Source organism: Lynx rufus, unplaced genomic scaffold (genome assembly GCF_022079265.1).
Source record: "Lynx rufus isolate CCGP_SWC_20201006 ecotype Redwood Valley unplaced genomic scaffold, mLynRuf1.p SCAF_5, whole genome shotgun sequence".
NCBI classification, from domain to species: domain Eukaryota; kingdom Metazoa; phylum Chordata; class Mammalia; order Carnivora; family Felidae; genus Lynx; species Lynx rufus.
The window spans coordinates 82694927-82713897 of record NW_025814867.1 but is presented as its reverse complement, the minus strand read 5'-3'; positions in this window follow the sequence as shown (position 1 = coordinate 82713897).

The following is an 18971-nucleotide window of genomic DNA, read 5'->3' as shown; positions in this document are numbered from 1 at the left end:
ATCTAGAAAATAATATATTATCTAGAAAATAATATTTTAATTTATGTGCTGTGTCTCTTATATAGATATTCATGCATTAGCCCTACCATTCCATTGCAAGCTGTCATCTTCAAAAATATGTTCCTGACCCAGAGAAACACACAGACACATACACAAGGAAAACACTGAAAGAAGAGGTCTTTAATATGCAAACTACATGTCAGCCTATCTACGCTTTGGTTTGTCTTTGTCAACCCCATTTTCATCCTTGGCTTCATTTTTTTTTTTTTATGCATCTATGCATTTTCAGATTGTCATACCACTTGCTTGACTAACTTAGCTTTGAATTAGTTAACATTTTTTACCCTAATTTTTTGAGTGGTAGTTCTTTTCCTTGGCCAGATAACTCTGGAATAACACAGATTCTATCGGCTCAGCACATCTGGTTAAATAGGAGAACATCCATTACAATACCCTTATGTAATGGTTTCACTGAGGTATAACCCCACCCACACTATACCAGATAGCCTGTGTTGGCACATCTCAACACACATACAAACTAAGCATGGAATTATGGGCAAGGGAGACATTGACCCACTTGACTAACCCACTCTCCATCTTAAATGCTAGAGTTATTTCTGGCCTGCCTCAAAACAAATGACTATGGTTTGTTGAATATAGCCAACATAATTGCGGACTTTCAGAGGGCTATCCACTTCTCTGACAGAGGATACATAGTTATCCGGAACTTAGTCCTAAAAGCAAAAATTGAAGGAGTTAGCTCTCCCTTCTTACTTCCTCCATCCATTGCCTCTACAACTAGACCCAGGTCTGGTCAAATGTATGTATCTGTCTTCCACGTGAAGGACTCTAATGATTAAATCATCAATCAAAATGATTTAGTTTTCAGGCCTTTTCCATTTATTTAAGGAAACAAAATGACCTGTGCACTTCCTATTATTGGACCTATTCAGTGGTTCTTATCCTGATAGCATATCAGAACTATGTAGGCTCAAGCTGCAAGCCTAGAAAGAGGATTAAATTGGTTTAGAATGAAGACAGGTGATTCCATTCCGTAGGAGTTGAGAATCACCCCACTAAATAACCTCCTAAAAAAGGCATAACCCGTATTTATTAAGTGCCCATTTAAGACTGGATGAATCTGGATTTCTAGACACCTTGTAAGTTGTAAATATCCATGAGACTTATGAGCAGAAGACTCCCTTCCTGATAAAGCTTAGACAGTTTGAATAGCAGGTGGTGGTAGATGCCACACCACTTCCATGTCCCTGCCATTTTCTGGCATCTTGCCTAATCTCCTAGAGAAGGTGTAGTGGTATATTCAGAGATTTGAAGTTAGCCTCATATTAAATTCATCTATATATTTGCAATTGATTCAAGGACAATTTTGTCTGTCTGAGCTCAGAGAGATATTTATCTAAACAGCCACATCAAATGGGTACTTACATTTCTGCATAAGATATTTGGATCTGGGTTATGTCAATAAGCGTGGCTGCTATCTTGAGATAGTAGCTCCCAAAGTCATCAGGGCATCTATGAATTATCTGGACCTTTATAGAAAACTGGCTTTATTTCTCCTCTCTCCTGTCATGGCTCACAATGCCGTTTTGTTTAGGGTGAACATGCTAAGACATGCTTCTCTGTTACTTGGAAAGAAGTTCACTTTCTCCTGACAGTGTAGTTTTAGCTATGATATTTCTCTTAGCATCGTAGTCTGTTTTATTGTCTTGGATTAGACCATCAATTCCTGGGACAGAATTTTTTCCACACTTTGACTCAGAGCATACTGTCCTCTGCAAACAAAATTGTCACTCCTAATATTTTCTTTTCTGCCCAGCACTATCCCCTAGAAACCAAATAAAAGGCAACATACGACTCTTCCTCTGTTACATGCACACTGACTAACCCTGTCACAAACAAGAAAAGAGTACTCTGTGTGTGTTCCAGAAGGGTAAGCAATTCAGTGGTATTTTTTTTCTGTACTTTACCATTTCAGCCCATCTACTCTGTATTTCTCCAGTCCTGTCCTTATCTTTGCCATCAGAAACACAGCCTGTCAAAGTTCTAAGTCCCCTTTGACTTGCCCTGATGATGGGAAAGGAAGAGTTAGAAATTTACTTCAGGTTGTCTTGAGTTGCAGTGCTTAGAATCTACTAAATACAAAGAGAGTGCAACAAAAGAACACACGTGGAAACTAGCTCAGGTTCTCTGTCTCTGTCAGAATGGCAGCCAATTATCAGGAAAAGCCTGGGGAAACTTGGTCCTCTATTTTCCAACAGAAGGAGGCTGGAAATTGGGTCAGACCTACTATATTACTATAGGGCTTGATGCCATTTCTTCCATCTTTGACTCTCTCCTTATATGGCTATTGTTTTTTGTTTTTTGTTTTTCCAATGGAGCTCCTAGTAACACATTCCCTTGGCAGAGGCTTATGACTCCCATCCAGTGAACAGTCCTGACAGGATGCAGCCTCGTTACCCTTATTTTGTCATAACATCATCATCGTATCTCAGCAATACCATAGAGGACTGAAACAGAGTATTTGGTATAGTAGTAGGCGACAATACTTATAAGAAAAACTCTCATCTAAATCTAGTCAGTGTAGGATCTTGAGCAAGTTAATTTCTCTGTAAATCTCATTTTCCTCACTGTGAAATGGGGGTAGCTTGTAAAGTAGGGATTAATTTGATTGTCTAATTTTTCTTATCCACCTTGAAAATCTTTATCTCTTAATAGTTTTGTTTTGTCCATTTGCATTTAATGTAATTATTGATATGTTTGGATTTTATTTGCTTTTTTATATTTGCTTTCTGTTTGTTCCTTCTGTTAACCTTCTGTTTTCCATTTCTTTGTTTCTCCTTTCCTGACTTCTTTTGGATTATTTGGTGCTTTCTCTAGGGATTACAATAAGCATGTTTAATTTTTACTGTTTATTTAGAATTGATATATTACCACTTTGGATGAAATGTAAAAAACCTTACCTCCATATAGGTTCCTTTGGCCCCTCCTCTTATATTATGATTATCTACATACCTTGAAATCCCTATCAGACAAACTTAAAGTTTGCGCTTTTAACCTGCACATACTTTAAACAGCTTAAGAACAGAATAATCAATTATATTTACCTCGATGTTTGGCATTTTTTTTTTTGTTCTTAGTTCCTAATGTTTGCTTTTCATAGTATTTCCTTTCGGTCTAAAAATTTTTCTTCAGTAATTTCTTAGAGCAGGTCTGCTGGCAATGAGTTCCCTTAGTTTTCCTTTATCTTAAAGTGTTTTTATTTCATCTCTATTCCTGAAGCATATGTTCACTGGATAGAGAATTCTGGGTTGAGAGCTCTTTTCTTTCAGCACTTTAAAACCATGGTGCCACTTCTCTCTTGCTTCCATGCTTGTTCTCCTCTTGGTAGTGTCATTTTTCTCTGGGCACTTTCAGGACTTTTTTCTTTCCCTTTAACTTTTAGCAGTTTGATTTGATATGTCTGGATGTGAATTTGTCTGTGTATATTCTGTTTGGCATTCACTGAACTTCTGGAATCCACGGTCTAGTTCTTTTGCCAAATTTGGGACACTTTGAGACATTATTGGTTTAAATATTTTTCCTGCACTGCCTTTTTCCTCTTCTTTTGAGATGCCAATCACATGAATGCTAGATTTTTGTTGTTCTTGTTGTTGTTGTCATTTACCCACAGATGTCTAAAGCTCTTTTCATTTTTTCAATTTTTTTCTCAGTATTGTTCATCTTGAATGGTTTTTATTGATTTATCTTCAAGTTCACTGATTCTTTCCTCTGTCACCTCTATTCTGCTATTGAGCTGGTCAAGGGAGGTTTTTGATTTTAATATTGGTTATTGTGTGTATAGATCTACAATTCATATTTGGTTCTTCTTTATATCTTCTGTTTAGTACTCATTCTATGTTTCCTTTGGTTTTAAAAGTCAGATAATTCTAATATCTTTTTTATTTCACCATTCATGTCTGTTGATTGCATGTTCCCATGAAAGTTGAGAATTTCATGCTAACTCACATGTCAAGTAATTTTTTAATTGTATCTTGGACATTTTGAATATTATATTATAAGGTTGTGAATATTCTTTAAATCCTTGGACAGTGTTGACATTTTTGTTTTTATAGTCAGTACCTGGTTAGGTTAAGTCTTTAAGTTCCAACTAGCCTCCTGTGTCTGTGGTTCCAATGCCAGTACACTTTTCAAAGCATTCTCATTGTTATTTAGATCTGTCTGGTGTATATGCCACCTAGTGGCCATATTTAGACATGGGCAGTGGTATATCTAATCAGTTCTCAAAGTCTTTTTATGCTAAATAATATCAACTCCACAAGTGTACAGCTTGGAAAAGAGTCCAAGGTTTACAAACAATTATTTGGGGTTTATCTCCTTAGTTTTTTCCTGTCCATGACCTTCTCATACTTTCTGGTTCCTGGGGGCTTCTCTATTTTATCTTTCAGCTAGAAAACTAGAACTTTAGTTATTCTGCTCTCCAGTGCACTTCTGAAGTGTGCCCACATCATGAGCCAAACAATGGAAGGACAAATAAGACAGAAAGCAATGATGGTTGGCCCCACCCTCTTGGAATTACATCTCAACTGAAGGTAGAGGAAGGTTCTTCTGCTCAGAGTTTTGGCTACTGTGGGTTCTTATTATGCCACAGGATTACTTAGGGGCTGGGCCGAGAAAAAAGGAAGAGAATACAACAGATTTTCACATTGTCTCTGAGTAGTATGATTTCCCTTTCTGCAACTTGAACCAGTTTTAAAGGGCTTCTCCCAAGCTCTCTCTGTCTACTACAGTGCAGTGTTGGCTGGGAGATGTTGGGGAAAAAAAATAATAAAGTCATCATCAATTCATCAGTAATTGAATTCCAGACCTCTTCCCCAATTTGCTTACTACTTTACAGAGTCCTCAAAGAGCTGCTCTGTGTATTCTGTCCAGATTTTATTCAGTGCAGAGAATGACTGGTACTAACTCCATCTCACCCAGGCTGGACTCCTAACGTTCTTTAAAACTTGAAAAATTTCATGATGTTTATTTATATTTTAATTATCTTATTTAAAAGTCAGTTTACTGAATGTGCCTTCCCCATTCACTCCCCTTAAAGGCCAGGTACCAAGCAGAAATATAAAAACCAGGAAAATGGAAATCATATATTAAATATTCCAATACTCTACCAATCCTGTATGATCTGAAGAAAAGTGAAGTGTCCCATCTAAGCTATCTGCCACCTGAATATTAAATGTGATATTATATTACTTTCAAAATATGTATTTTGAAATAATATTTTAAATAGTAAGAGATGCAAATAGCTAAAATCAGCTAATTTCTGTTTAGTCTGATTCAGATTTAGAAATTTGAGGTGGGGAATGGCTCTTAATTGGACACTTTTAAAGATTGTTATAGGATCATCCTACAAGCCATAGTTACAGTTTAGTGCTTCAAAAGAAATATAAAAGCCAGCCACCCGTAAAAATGTATAGAGTCATAGAGTCAAAACACCTGACCTCTTTTTCCCCAGAAAAATCTGTATCATGGCTTAAGTAAGTGGGGCACCAAGGAGCAAGTCTGCAGCGACTGCCATCATGGTGCATTTCTTCTGCAAATCAATTACACTCCATATACATAATCATGTCAGAGCCTGACTAGGAAAGTGCAAAATCTTTTCACAGAAGACTCAAAAAGATTGGAAAAAAATCACTTCTTTGATACCCACATAATAATTATGAAATATAAAATGCCAGTAGAAACACATATGCACTGTATCATTCTTGACAGGTCCTCGGAATAAAATATTAATGTATTTAAATTAAGGGTCAATTCTCATATTTGGCTCATGTGAGACAGTTTTTTAAAAGTAGCTAAAGGTTTTCAGTAGTCATCTGATTTTTAAGAAAAAATAAAGACAGTATGATTAAATAATATGCTTCTCAGGCAAAATCATGTTAGATTTGCATTTTAGATGTAATTCAATTCTTCAACGTTTTACACTATTTTATTTCTTTGTGCACCAATCTCTTCTATTGGACTTCAGCTAGGTTGACACAAAACAGCATTTAATAAATATTCTTCAAATTGTTTCAAATATGCAAAGAATCAGTCATAAAATTTCAGTAAGAAGTAATGAGTTTTTTATCTGACCGTATCAAAGGAAAAAAATTCCCGGCAAGACATTTTTTTTAAAAAACAGTCATGAAAAATTTATTTTAAGCAAAACAACCCTTGCCATTTAACTACAGTATGTGGCATTCACTGTACTACTGCTAGTTGTTTTTTTTTTTTTTTCCTCCTTTATTCAAAGTTGCTTTACTGGTGAAAAAATTTAAGCCAGTATTCTAAGTGGTGTGTGGGAGTTTTCTCTGAGCACATATCTTGTTGCTATATAATGGGATATGTGCATATATTTTAACTCCCACATAATCTTCTGAACTGCTCTGCTAAAGTCTGTACAGCATATAATCTAGTTAGATGGTTTCTTCCTGGGATTCTGGTTGAAATTATCTCAAGGCTGAATGTAACTTTCTATAGGGTTCAGATTCAATAAGAAGAAATTTCCATCAGCAAAAATCTTCACTCTTAGATGAATGTTCAGCATTCTATGGTTACCCAGGAAGTAAATTATTTAGAATAGCATCCATCCAATAGATAAATAATGAGAGCCACATACGTAATTTAAATTTTCAAGTAGCTATATTAAGGTAATAAGAAACAGACAAGATTGATTTTTATAATACAATATATATAACCCAATATATCTAAAATATTACCATCTTCACATATGATCAATATAAGAATTATTAATAAGCTATTTTAAATTGTGTATGATAAGGCTTTGAAATCTATGTCTTAGTGTCTTTTTTACCAATTCCTTTCTGATCCAAATGCCTCTTTTCCCTGAAACAGTCCCTAATCCTCTGAGCAAAGCAAGGATTTTGAATCCATATATCAGATTATTTGTGCCACAACTAAGTTACTTTATTCGTCTCTGTCTTATGTTTTCAGTATCTTTAGATATGTTCTTAACCTCTACTGGATATTTTTCTTAATAACAGTTTGGAAGTATCTTAATTTTTCCCCTTTATTTTGAAAACATGATATATAAATGGCACCCTTTTTTAGAATCTGTAGTTTTGAAGCTTCCTGAGTAAAAAAGACAATAGTTTTTCATCCCAGCACCTCGCTATTAACTAATGGTATCTCCCTTGACTCATGAGTCCCTTTACAGTTTCAGTTTAGAAGAAATTTAGTTCCATGAAAACTCACTTCATCTATGCAGAGTAGGAAAATAAAAAAGAACATTACACATATACCCTGTGAAGTGTCCTGAAAATTTTCTTCACTAACTTTGGAAAAAGAAAAAAAGAAGCTAGATATTAATATATATCAAGTGCTTAGAATTAGTCTTCAGTCATGAAAATGATTTTCTGGCTCATATCCAAATTTGTTTATCAAAGGGGTTACTCACATGTAATGTGTGTATAATTTAAATACATATCTAAAAAGGATAATTTCAAAACTAACTTTAAAATAATTTTAGAAGTTAGTTTCTTCTTGTGAATTACATGAATGTTTAGTCACATGGAAGAGCTGTTCGGTTGTTTTTATGAGTAGAGAATCTCACCCATGTGACAGCTATAGTCTTCATCTTGATATAAAAATATATATATATAATTTATTTATATATATTTGTATGTATTTATATTTTATATATTAGATATATTTATATTTATATTTATAATTTATATATATAATTTATTTTTATATATATATAAAATTTGACCTAAAACAGAATTTTGATTTGTGAGTTAAAATCATACGTTAAAAAGTGAAAATCCACACACACAAAAAAAGAAGGAAGCCAAGAAAACAGGCTGGTCCTGTACTTTCAGCAACATTTCAGTAGAATATGGAAATATAATAATAAAAACACCACCACCACCAATAATAGTATCTATCATATGGATAAAATGATTCAGAAGTGAAGAAAGTATATGGAAATGGTAAAAGTCTATACAAAGCATGACTATGCTGATTTCTCCTTACCTTTTTACGGTCTTTTTCTATCCAGCGTTCTTAGGGGTTTCTTGCTGATATCAGCATTTAGTAAGATAATCCATAAAACTGCCAGTGGGACTTGCTTTGTTCCCAGGCAACAGAGGCTTATTTTAAATATGGTCTTTCAGAAGCCATGATTCATCACGGCTGTCTAAGCCTGTAGTGACATTTCACAGTGGAGATCTTGAGAGAACTGAATCTTTCAGGTACCCTAACCAATTCAATAGAGCTGGTAGTAACTAAACAGCTACATTGTACTTTCATATTCACTCACTAATTGGTTAAGTGTGAGCCAGGCCCTCTGCGCAGAACAGAGATACAGAGATACATCCCTCATAGGCCTCACTGTCATGGATTTTCCAGCATTCCATGGTGGCAACTATACAAAAAATTATTTTCACACGTGATAGAGTGTATGTAAGATGCTATTAAAAGATATAGATTATATATTAGAAATGGAGGTGATAATTCAGTGGAGGAACCCAGCATTCCAGGCAGAAGTAGTCTGAGCCAAAGATACAAAGTTACAAAAATGCAATATATGTTCAAGGTAGATGGGCCTCTTGGTTACAAGGCCCTTTATTTCCATTGTCCCAAAACTGTTCTATTCCATGAAATTTTCTTTTTGACCACCATAGGACCTATGAAAAAGGCACTGATTTTTAAGATTTTTCATAAAGTTAAATGCTTGGTCTCAGGCTAAGATTAAGTGAGAGGAGAGGTTTTACCACGTACTGGAGCATGCAGTCACTTTTTGGCTTTGTGTGCTTACCAACTCATCTATGTAGTAGCCAGAGGCTGTTTACATATTTTCATTTCATGATATGGCAATGTGTATTTATCTTCTTATTCATACATTTTGCAAGATACCTCAATTTCAAATTCATTTTGACAAAGTGTGATACTCTTCCAGCATTTTATAAATGATAAACAGCAAGGTGGAAAGGAGATTGGATTCATCATGTAAAGGTTAAATAATTCTGATTTTGAGCAATGAATATCGATTGCTCTTTTTAGATGTGTTTGAAGAATTCTTGTCATTGAGGAAAACATTTATCAAGATTATCATTCTTCAAGATTACTTATCTTGAAATCCATTCAAGTGCAAAGAAAAGGGTGAAGAAGCTATGGGAAACAGATGACTATTTTGCATATTAAGTTGTTTTGAAATGTACTGTTCTTGCCACAGGAATAATGGCTATCTTTAAGAAATACTACAATGAGGTATTTTTGCAAAATTGTATCATAGCTTTGGGTTAGCTTGCAATGTGCAGAAAAAGGAGTGTTGAGATGGCAAAAACATCCTTCAAAAACAAAACAAAATAGGAAAAAAAAACCCTCTAAATCCTAAGTAGTTTATTTGAATGAAATATTTTTGTTGCTATTAAATTTACATCTAATTTGCTCTGCTCTGTTCGGGGTAAATTCTGTTATAAAAAGAACAATAGTATACCAAAAGTAATATATTAATATATTTTATTGTTTTCTAAACCTGACTTTTCATCAATAATTTGAGCAATTTTAGGGAAATTAATATTTTTTAAATTTGTCTCCTCATTTGAAAACTGAAAGAATTAAACTAGATGACTTCTCTGGGGTGCCTGTGTGACCCATTCAGTTAAGTGTCTGACTCTTGATTTTGTCTCAAGCCATGGTCCCAGGGTCGTGGGATCAAGACCCATGAGGGGATCCTTGCTTAGTGTGGAAACTGCTTAAAATTCTCTCTTTCCCTCTCCCTCTGCCCTTCACCTGAATATTCTCTCTCTCTAAAATAAAAAAAAATCTTTAAACTAGATGACTATTGAAACTTTACATAAAATAGTTACAATAGAGATGAATTCAATATTTAGCAAGACTAGTTTGTAATGTCTAGATAGATATAGGCAAATAAATTTAGACAGATGAAAAAGTTGATAATTACACATGAAAAACCATGTTTATACATATATTATGCATATGAAAAGTAATAGATGACAAAATGGATATACATGTTAGGGAAAATAAGGGTACTTGAATGGTCAAAAAAAAAAAAAAAAAAGACCAAGTCATAGTGGAAATGGCAGGGATGGAATGTCACAGAAAATGACCATATAGGATAGAATAAAGGTGGAAGGTTTGTTGACACTGATAATATAACTTACTCCCTTTCTACATAAAAGAAACTACAGATGTTTCTAAATCACATTTCTATGATTATTGCTGTTGCTAGTGGTATTGTTGTATTATTAATATTGTTATAATTAGCATTTAAATAGCAGGGGTAGGGATGGATGCAGAATGGCTTCAGCATCTTGAAGGTGAAGGCCCCCAGGAAGAAAAAAGGAGCTGCTCCTGCCACAGATTGCATTTGAATTTCCAAGGGCTTAATAATGTATCCATTCCAGGCTTCCCAGTTGTATATAACCCGGGCATCTAATTTACAGGTTGATTGACCTTTCTTTGCCTAGTCCTACTATCATGGATAATAACAAAATAGACTACCAACGTGGGGTGGGGTGGGATTCCTAAGAGTGCCTAGCCTATGTAAGTAGTTTTCAAATTTGTTTTTTTTTTTTTATAGATTTTTCTGTTTTAGCATAATCTCTTTCTTTTGCTGTTTCCGTTGGATCTTTTCCTCAGACAACTTCCTCCGTACCCTTTGTAATTTAAATTCCTTTGAGGTTAGAGGCATTTTTTTTTCAGTCATTTCATCCCCTTATTTTCAAACCTGGCTCCTCACACAGAAGATATGTTTAATGCATTTTCTGAGGGAGTCACAATTTTCAAATTCTGATAAAATTCTTAGCTCTAATATTGTACATCCTTAACTTGTCCACATCGTTTATTGTGGTAATTTGTAGATAGACAGATTTTCCTCTTCATTAAAATAAGGTCATAAACTCTTGCTGAGACTCTCAGTAACTTTAAAGCTATATCACATGTGAGAGAACTTCAGATCATTGCATGTTCAGCAACAGTACAGTGCATAATTCCATACCCACAGGTCATCAACATAAATGTGGGGTTGTATACACATTTATGGAAAAGTGATTTGTGTTCTGCTGAGAATAAATATTATTTTACTCTATATATACATGGAGCATGTGCCATGAGAAGTCCTTTTGGAGGCACATGTGATATATACCTGTCTTTGTAAAGCTTATTTTCTAATGAGGGGAGACAGATAGTAAATAATAAAAATAACAAGCAGGTCAATTGTAAACTATGTTAGAAGGTGTTAAGTGGGGCAAATAGAACTAGGAGAGTAGGATCTGGTATGTGAGCAGAGGAAGGTTTTGCAGGCAGTTTGTGATTTTAAATAAGGGTAGTCAGTGTAGGTGTCATTGAGAAAACAGTGTCTGCAAAACAGAACAGAAAGAAAACTATTTTGGCTGAAGAGAGGTCAGAGGGGCATTAAAAGTGTCAGTAGATAACGTCATACAGGTAAGAACTGGATATGTTGAATATTGAAAGCCTTTGTAAGAGCTTGCTTTTATTCTGAATAAATAGGTCACTAGTAAGGAATCTTAAGCAGACGAGTGCCAAGCCTGACATTTGGCATGTTAAGGGGAGGGCAAAACTTGGAACACTGACACCAGCGACAAATCTATTGCATGATAAGGTGAGGAAGGACAGTGACTTATGACCAGAGTGGTAGCAATGGGGGTGGTAAGTGTCTGGATTCTGGATACATATTTAAGGTGTATCCAGTAGAATTTGGTGACAAGCTGGAAATAGGTATATGAGAGAGAAAAGTCAGGCTACATATTACTACTTCAAAATTAACACTGTGGGTTACTGTAGGTGTTGATAAATGCAGCTTGAAGAACATCAGTTTTATGTGACTTTGTTACTCAGTAGATGTCTTGTTTTGAAAAGCATTGATGTTGGTATTCCAAACTCAAGACAAATAGACTTTATCAGCCATAATATGGCAAAAAGATCTGGGCCATAAGTAAGTCCTCAGTAAATACTTGAGCCCCACTCACATATTGATGACTGGCTTTTTTCTTTTCTTTCCTTTTCTTTTCTTCTTTTCTTTTCTTTTCTTTTTTTTTTTCTTCCTTGAGCTCTTCCCACACTATCTTCACTCTGTTAATCACCACGGAGTTGTTGCTATGAAACCTTTCATGTCAGTGTTAGAGGACTCTCCAATGCAGCCCAACAGCCCCATGTATGTACTGTATTATACCAACACAACATACTGTATTTGCTTACATATTTGAATTTCTGCCTCATCAGACTGTAAGATCCATGAGGACAGGAACTGTATTATGTTTACTGCTGTACTGCAAGTGTCCAGCATTGTGCCTTTGGTATAACAGGTGCACAAAATATTTGCGTGGAGATTTTTTTAATTGAAAAAAAACGGATTAATAAACAAATCATCAATGCCTTGTCCTGATGAATTTCTGTCATGCCAGTTACCAAATTCAGATATATCCCAATCCATAATTGAAAGCTAAGGAAGAAATTCATAATTAACTGGATTAGTTCATAGGACTCGCTGCTAACTCATACTATGATATGATAGCTACTTTCCCAATGTTTCTTTGTTTGCTTCAGTTGACTCTCAGGTCCATGGAAAATATTTCCCACTTTCATAAAAGTCTTTATGCCATCCCTATATTGTTGTACAAATGACTGTCTCTGCTATGTTAGTGAAAGCCCAAGGCTATTGAACCTCATTTTACTTTTCTTTTTGTTATGGTTATACATATTTTTATATATCTAACAACCTTTTATTTTTTTCTAACTCAAGAAAAGAAATATGTCTCTACTTTAGGATTTTTTCCTCCCTGTAACCCTTGTATCTGTGTTCTCTCCTGATTCCTTAGCCTATTGAAATGTGCATGTCTCTGGCAGACTTAAACAAACAAATGCACAACAAACCCTCATATTTTATAGATGCACACAATATTATAGCATCTCTTTATTTTCACTATGAAACAACTTGTAAGGATCCAAGACCTCAGCTCACACTCAGGCCTTCTTGCGTTATATCCTCACTTGTTACAATCAATTCGTAGAATGAATTATGGAAGTCAGGTCCATGATTTGTTTCAGTCTGCCTATATTCCTCCAGAACACTCCTGTCAAGTGATTGGAAATTATTACCAAACTAGCTCTTGTCAAGCACACTAAAATCCAGTTAGACTGCCAAGTTTTTTCATTTATTTTTCAATATTCATTCTCTTTATTCCTTGCAATGTGTGTCAGTTGGCTGTTCTGCACTTTCTAATTCTTACATATCTCATTTCCTTTGGTTTCCATGATCCCTATTTCTGTTTCTTCTCCTACCCATTCAATATTTTTTTCTTCTCCACTCACTTCTCTTAGGCCTCCTGCACATGGATATTTCCAAGAATACATCTATAGTCTTCTTCTTAAATTTCTCTTTATTCTCTTCATGATCTTATCCACTTTTACCTTATCAATAACACCATATACATGAGTTACTCCATCTGATGGTTCTTGGATATTTTCACATGAAGTTTCTAAAACTGCTGTCTAAAGTGGTAGCTACTAACCATATATGGCATTTGGAATGTGTCTAATATGAATTGAAATGTTCAGTGGGTATAAGGTATGCACTGGTTTTAAAGACATAGTACAAAATGTAATGTAAAATATCTAATAATTTTTTGTATTTATTATGTGGTGAAATAATATTTTGGATATACTAGGTTGCATAAAATACAATATCACATTACATTTTGATTGAATAATGCTATTTGCAATAACTCCAAAATGTCCCAAATTCCCTCTCAAACAAGCACCTCCAGCTGAGTTTTGATTTTGGAGGGGACAGAAGCTCTTTTCCTGTCTCCTTGGCTTTAGTTATAGATCTTTGACATTCTGTCTCATAAATTTTCTCCACCCTATACTGAAATCCCAACCTTTGTCCCCTTTTAATAAATCATCAAGCTTTATATGTTTTCCTTTAAACTTATATTGACTCCACCTTATTTTCATCTTTATGTTTGCTTTTCTGTCCTAGACAATTTTAGTAACTAAAATCACCCAGCCGTAGAATCCTTGCTTCTTTAAACTATCCTATATACCATTTTTTAATAAAACTCATTAAACATAACCTTCCTCTACTCAAAAATTTTAATGGTTTCTTATATTAGTGAGTAAAGTTCAAGTCTTTTAATCACTGTTGAAAACTAAAAGTCTTTCCAATTTTGTGCTCTACATAGTTTCTTTTCCTTCCATTTGCTTTGAGTTATGTCTAGTTTTGCAAGTTTCCAAGTACTGCCATATCTTTCTACCTTTTCATCTTCATTTATTGAAACAACCAATTCTATTTTAAATGTTATTGTTCCCATAAATTTGCCCACAAATAGCCTCTCCCAAGTCTTAATTTTTACAGAACTTTATATTTTATGGCATTTCCCACTTTTTAACTTGTTTGGAGTTTTGTCATTCATTATTCATTTTCTACTTAAGATGTTCTTTAAGAGCAGGAATCATAGCTTAATTACGTTTATACCCATATCCAAATGGCTATCATGATGCCTACTGTGACAGGTGGTCTAAATTATTTATTGGATAAATAAATGTGTGAATGAATTAATGAACAATGATATAATCATGGTTTCTAATATTAAGGGTTTCTTCTGGAAAATTTCCTTCCTATGGCAGTAATGGCCCAATTTTTTAGGTATTGCATTTTGTTTTTTCTCCCAACTTAATATGCAAATCATTGACTTTAGCAAAACAAGTATTTCATCTGCTGATGAAAATGCTTTAGACAACAAAAAAGTGGCATATTAAGAATCAATGGAAGCTGCTACATCTGTATCTTTTGAACACCATCTGTCTCCCAAGTTGTTAGATGAATCCAAATCCTATCCAAGTTTTGCTGGTCTGCAACAGTAAAATGCTTCAATGGCAATTCCAAACAGATTGAACATGTTTCAATTAGACAATTTAGTTGTAAGAACATTGTCTTGGCAGATAACCTTCCAGGGATTATAATGAATACAGTTTAATTGGTTTATTAAGTAAAATTTACAAAAGCTCAGAGCCTTGGTTTGAAAAACTTTTAGGCATTATTGAAGTATGAATTTTGTGTGTGATAAATGGGATGAACACTACTGCAGCAGATTTGGTGAGTGGTTGTAGAAGCTAGATAACTACCTCGGCCAGCCAAGAACTAGTATCTGAGAACATAAGAACATTTTCTACATAGCTGAGACACATTAAATATACCCTTGGTATTAAAACTGAAAATTAAGTCTTAGTATGGCATATTGCAAAGAAATCTTGGTCTGAGAATCAGGATTCCCAGATTCTATGTCTAAAATTATAAAATATAATTAAGTTTCTTATTTATTTGGCATTATAATCACAAATATCATTATCATTAGATAGTCCTGAAAAATAAGTCTTCATATTTGTACATATTAGGAAGTATACAAAATAAGTCTGGGGTTTAATCCTTACATAATTATATCTGTATTCCTCTACTTTAAGATGTAAGAATATGTGTTTTTGTGGTGAATGTGTGTTTATTAAGATCACTTCTCTAATGCTATGTGATGACAAGGCTGCATCATAAACAAGCAAAAACCACTTTGCACTGGAAAGAAATTTTTACATCCTGTATTTCTAAATCATCCATTTAACAAATGGAGGGAAAAGAAAGTCAGAAAGGGCAAGAAAACCTTCCATGAAGATAGTTCTCTAAAACCAGAAACCTAGACAATTGGTCAAGTTGATTTCTAAACCAATGTACTTGGCTTCCCAGTTGACTACTTAGGTAACTTTTATAAGTAACTAGCAAACACTTGTTTCCAATGCTGTGACACAATGAAGAAAATCAATAGAGCCACTAAAGGTGAAACAGTGATTTAGGAAATTAAAAAAAACAAAAACAAAAACAAAAAACAAAGAAAAACAGTCTAGAATTTCCTGACTCCAACACTTTGTACTCAATTTAACAGGAAATTAACCATGATTTCCAGGAAAATCCTTTTTATCCCTCTATAATTAGAACCACCACCAGGATCAGATATCTTTTTTAAGTTAGAGCTTTATTCTACAATATAAGGGTAATATAATGTAGTTTATATCACTATGTGGATAAAAGTCAATTAAAGCCTAATTCATATGTATTGTAACACCCTACTATGTTTAAAGCATTATTTTACAAAGTTTTCGAAATATGCATATGAAAAATATCTAATGTTTGCGTTAACATTGTACTTTTAAAATTCCTTGTACTGATTGAATTCTGTCCCCCCAAAAGAAGTATTGAGGTCCTAACTTCTGGTACCTGTAAATGTATCCTCATTTGGAAATAATGTCTTTGCAGGTGTAATAAAGTTAAGATGAGGTCGTTCCGGTATTGGTGTATTGGTGGGCACCAATACAATAATGCTGGGTATTGTCATAAGAAGAGGAAGATGCCATGTGAAGGTGTACACGTGCAGGAAACTGCCAGGTGACAACAGGCGGAGAGGTTTGAGTGTGCAGCTGCCAGCCGAGGAACACCAGGAATCTACAGCCACCCCCAAAGGCTAGGAAGAAGCAAGGAAGGATTCTACACAGAGTCTCAGGGGGAGGATGGCCCTGCTGACACCTTGATTATAGACATGTAACTCTCAGAACTGGGAAAGAATAAATTCCTGTTGGTTTAAGTCACCCAGATTTGGGACTTTATTATGGCAGCCTTAGGAAAATGAGTACATTCTTTTTCATAATTACCAATCTTAAATCATTCAGGACCTTCTCTCATTTGAACTTGGACTTCCAAAGACTGTAATGGAACATTCCAGAAAAAGGAACTGTAATGAAGAAGATCACAGGGGCAGGGATGAAAGACCCATGTGGACGTGGCTTGGAGTCGGTTAGTTTCGGCACTGCTTCCAATTGGAACCATGGAAAGTGAGCAGGGCACCGTCAAAAGTAAGTATGGCTCTTTATAGAAAACAAAACAAAACAAAACAAAACAACCAAAGCTGAAAACAAATGGGCTGCTTGCTTCCATTTTATTCATCTCCGTAGTCCTAGGAAGAGAGGTAGGATGCGCCCATGTATTATTACCACTATTTCTAAAGAGGAAAATAAAAAAAATATGTAATTCAGGTAACTTACAGCAATAAAAATCTTGTTTTTTCAACTTCAATGGATCTTAACATTGCAGAGTAGGTGAAGGAAACAGAGAAACAAATAATTATATTGGGGATGTAAGACTCTATAATCACATAAATCCCCGCATTTATAAAGGATTGTGGGCAATTTGTAAAAACAGCAAGTGCAAGTCACAAAGCCCTATGTACTTAAGGCTTCCCTCCTACTCTTCCTTCTTCGTATCTCAATTGAGGTTAATTGGAAATTAATCGATTGAGGTCACCAGGGAGAAAATCTGTCAGAGTCATAAAAAATCAGAAGTCTGTATATTACCAAACCTTTAATGATAAGATTCCACTTTCATGACTATTTTCGGGGAGATATTTTAATGTTATCATCTTGATCCTCTTAAAATAATAACAACTCACATGTGCCAGGAGCTAAATGCTTTATATGAATTCAATTTTAACAACCATCCTCTAAGGCTTTTGCAGATGATGAAGCAAATTTAGGATGCTAAAAGAATTTTCCCAGACTCACACACCTCATGAGAGGCGGAGCCATTTCCCCAGTCTTGCTCCAAGGCTTGTGTACTGAATCATTATTCTCTTCTGCCTCGGAAAGCTGGATGCTGTATATGCTAAATACCCAAATCCCATATAGTTACTTTCTCTTATATCTATTGTTTTCCTCAAGCCAAATAAATAGTCATCTTCACATATATACAATGTCATCTTCAAGAACATAGGGTCTCTCCTGGCTATGGCCTGGCGACCAGCTCCCTCTGTAGGCCATCTCCAGCCCCGTTGTCCCAAATCCCCCAGTCACAACCCTCCCAGCCTGGCGCTTACAAGATGAGTGTGGCCACACAGTGTGATCCAGAGATCATCGTGCTCTCAGACTCTAATTGCTGCCTCTCACTCCATTCCCTGCCTCCAAAATGGTTGGGGATAGTATTTGGAAGATGGAAGACTGAGGAAGGGACTGACTGAGCTAATGCCCTTTTGGTGGTGTTTCTTTAAAAATGAAACAAAATAAGGGCGCCTGGATGGCTCAGTGGGTTAAACATATGACTCTTGGTTTCAGCTCAGGTCATGAACTCATGATTCGTGAGTTCACTGCTCTGACAGTGCGGAGCCTGCTTGGGATTTCTCTTTCTCCCTCTCTCTCTGCACCTCTCTAGCTTGCACTCTCTCTTGCTCTCGCTCTCTCTCTCTCTCAAAAAAACAAAAAACAAAAAACAAAAAAAAACATAAAAAAATGAAAGCAAAACAAAATAAAACTTAAGTTTTAGGGTAAAGGAGACCATTTCTGACCTCTTTCTTCTTAACTGCTACCTTTCTCTCTGGGGTGCCTGGGTGGCTCGGTTGAGCATCTGACCAGCTCAGGTCATGCATGAACTTGTGGTTTCTGAGTGTGAGGCCCATATCAGGCTCTGTACTGACAGCTCAGAGAGTGGAGCCTCCTTCAGATTCTGTGTCTCCCTCTCTCTCTCTCTGTCCCTTCCCTACTTGCACTCTCTCTCTCTCTCTCTCAAAAATAAATAAAGATTAAAAAAAAAAAACTACTACCTTTCTCTCCATAAACTGTAGGTGACATCTCTCTGCCTGCTCTGTTAAGTCCTCCTCCATACTGGGGTGGGGGGGGAGGTCACAAAATCTACACAGGTGTAGCTGTTACCATCTTGACATGGCATGATTACTTATTGCAGTGTAAACACCTTCCTATCATGTCTGGAAGGACCATGTGAGGCTCATTGCCAATCTCCCAGAGTTCCAGGTAGAGTGCTTTGTTTCTAGTGTATATACTCTTAAATTATGTTGTGTAAGCTAAAGAAGAGAAATAAC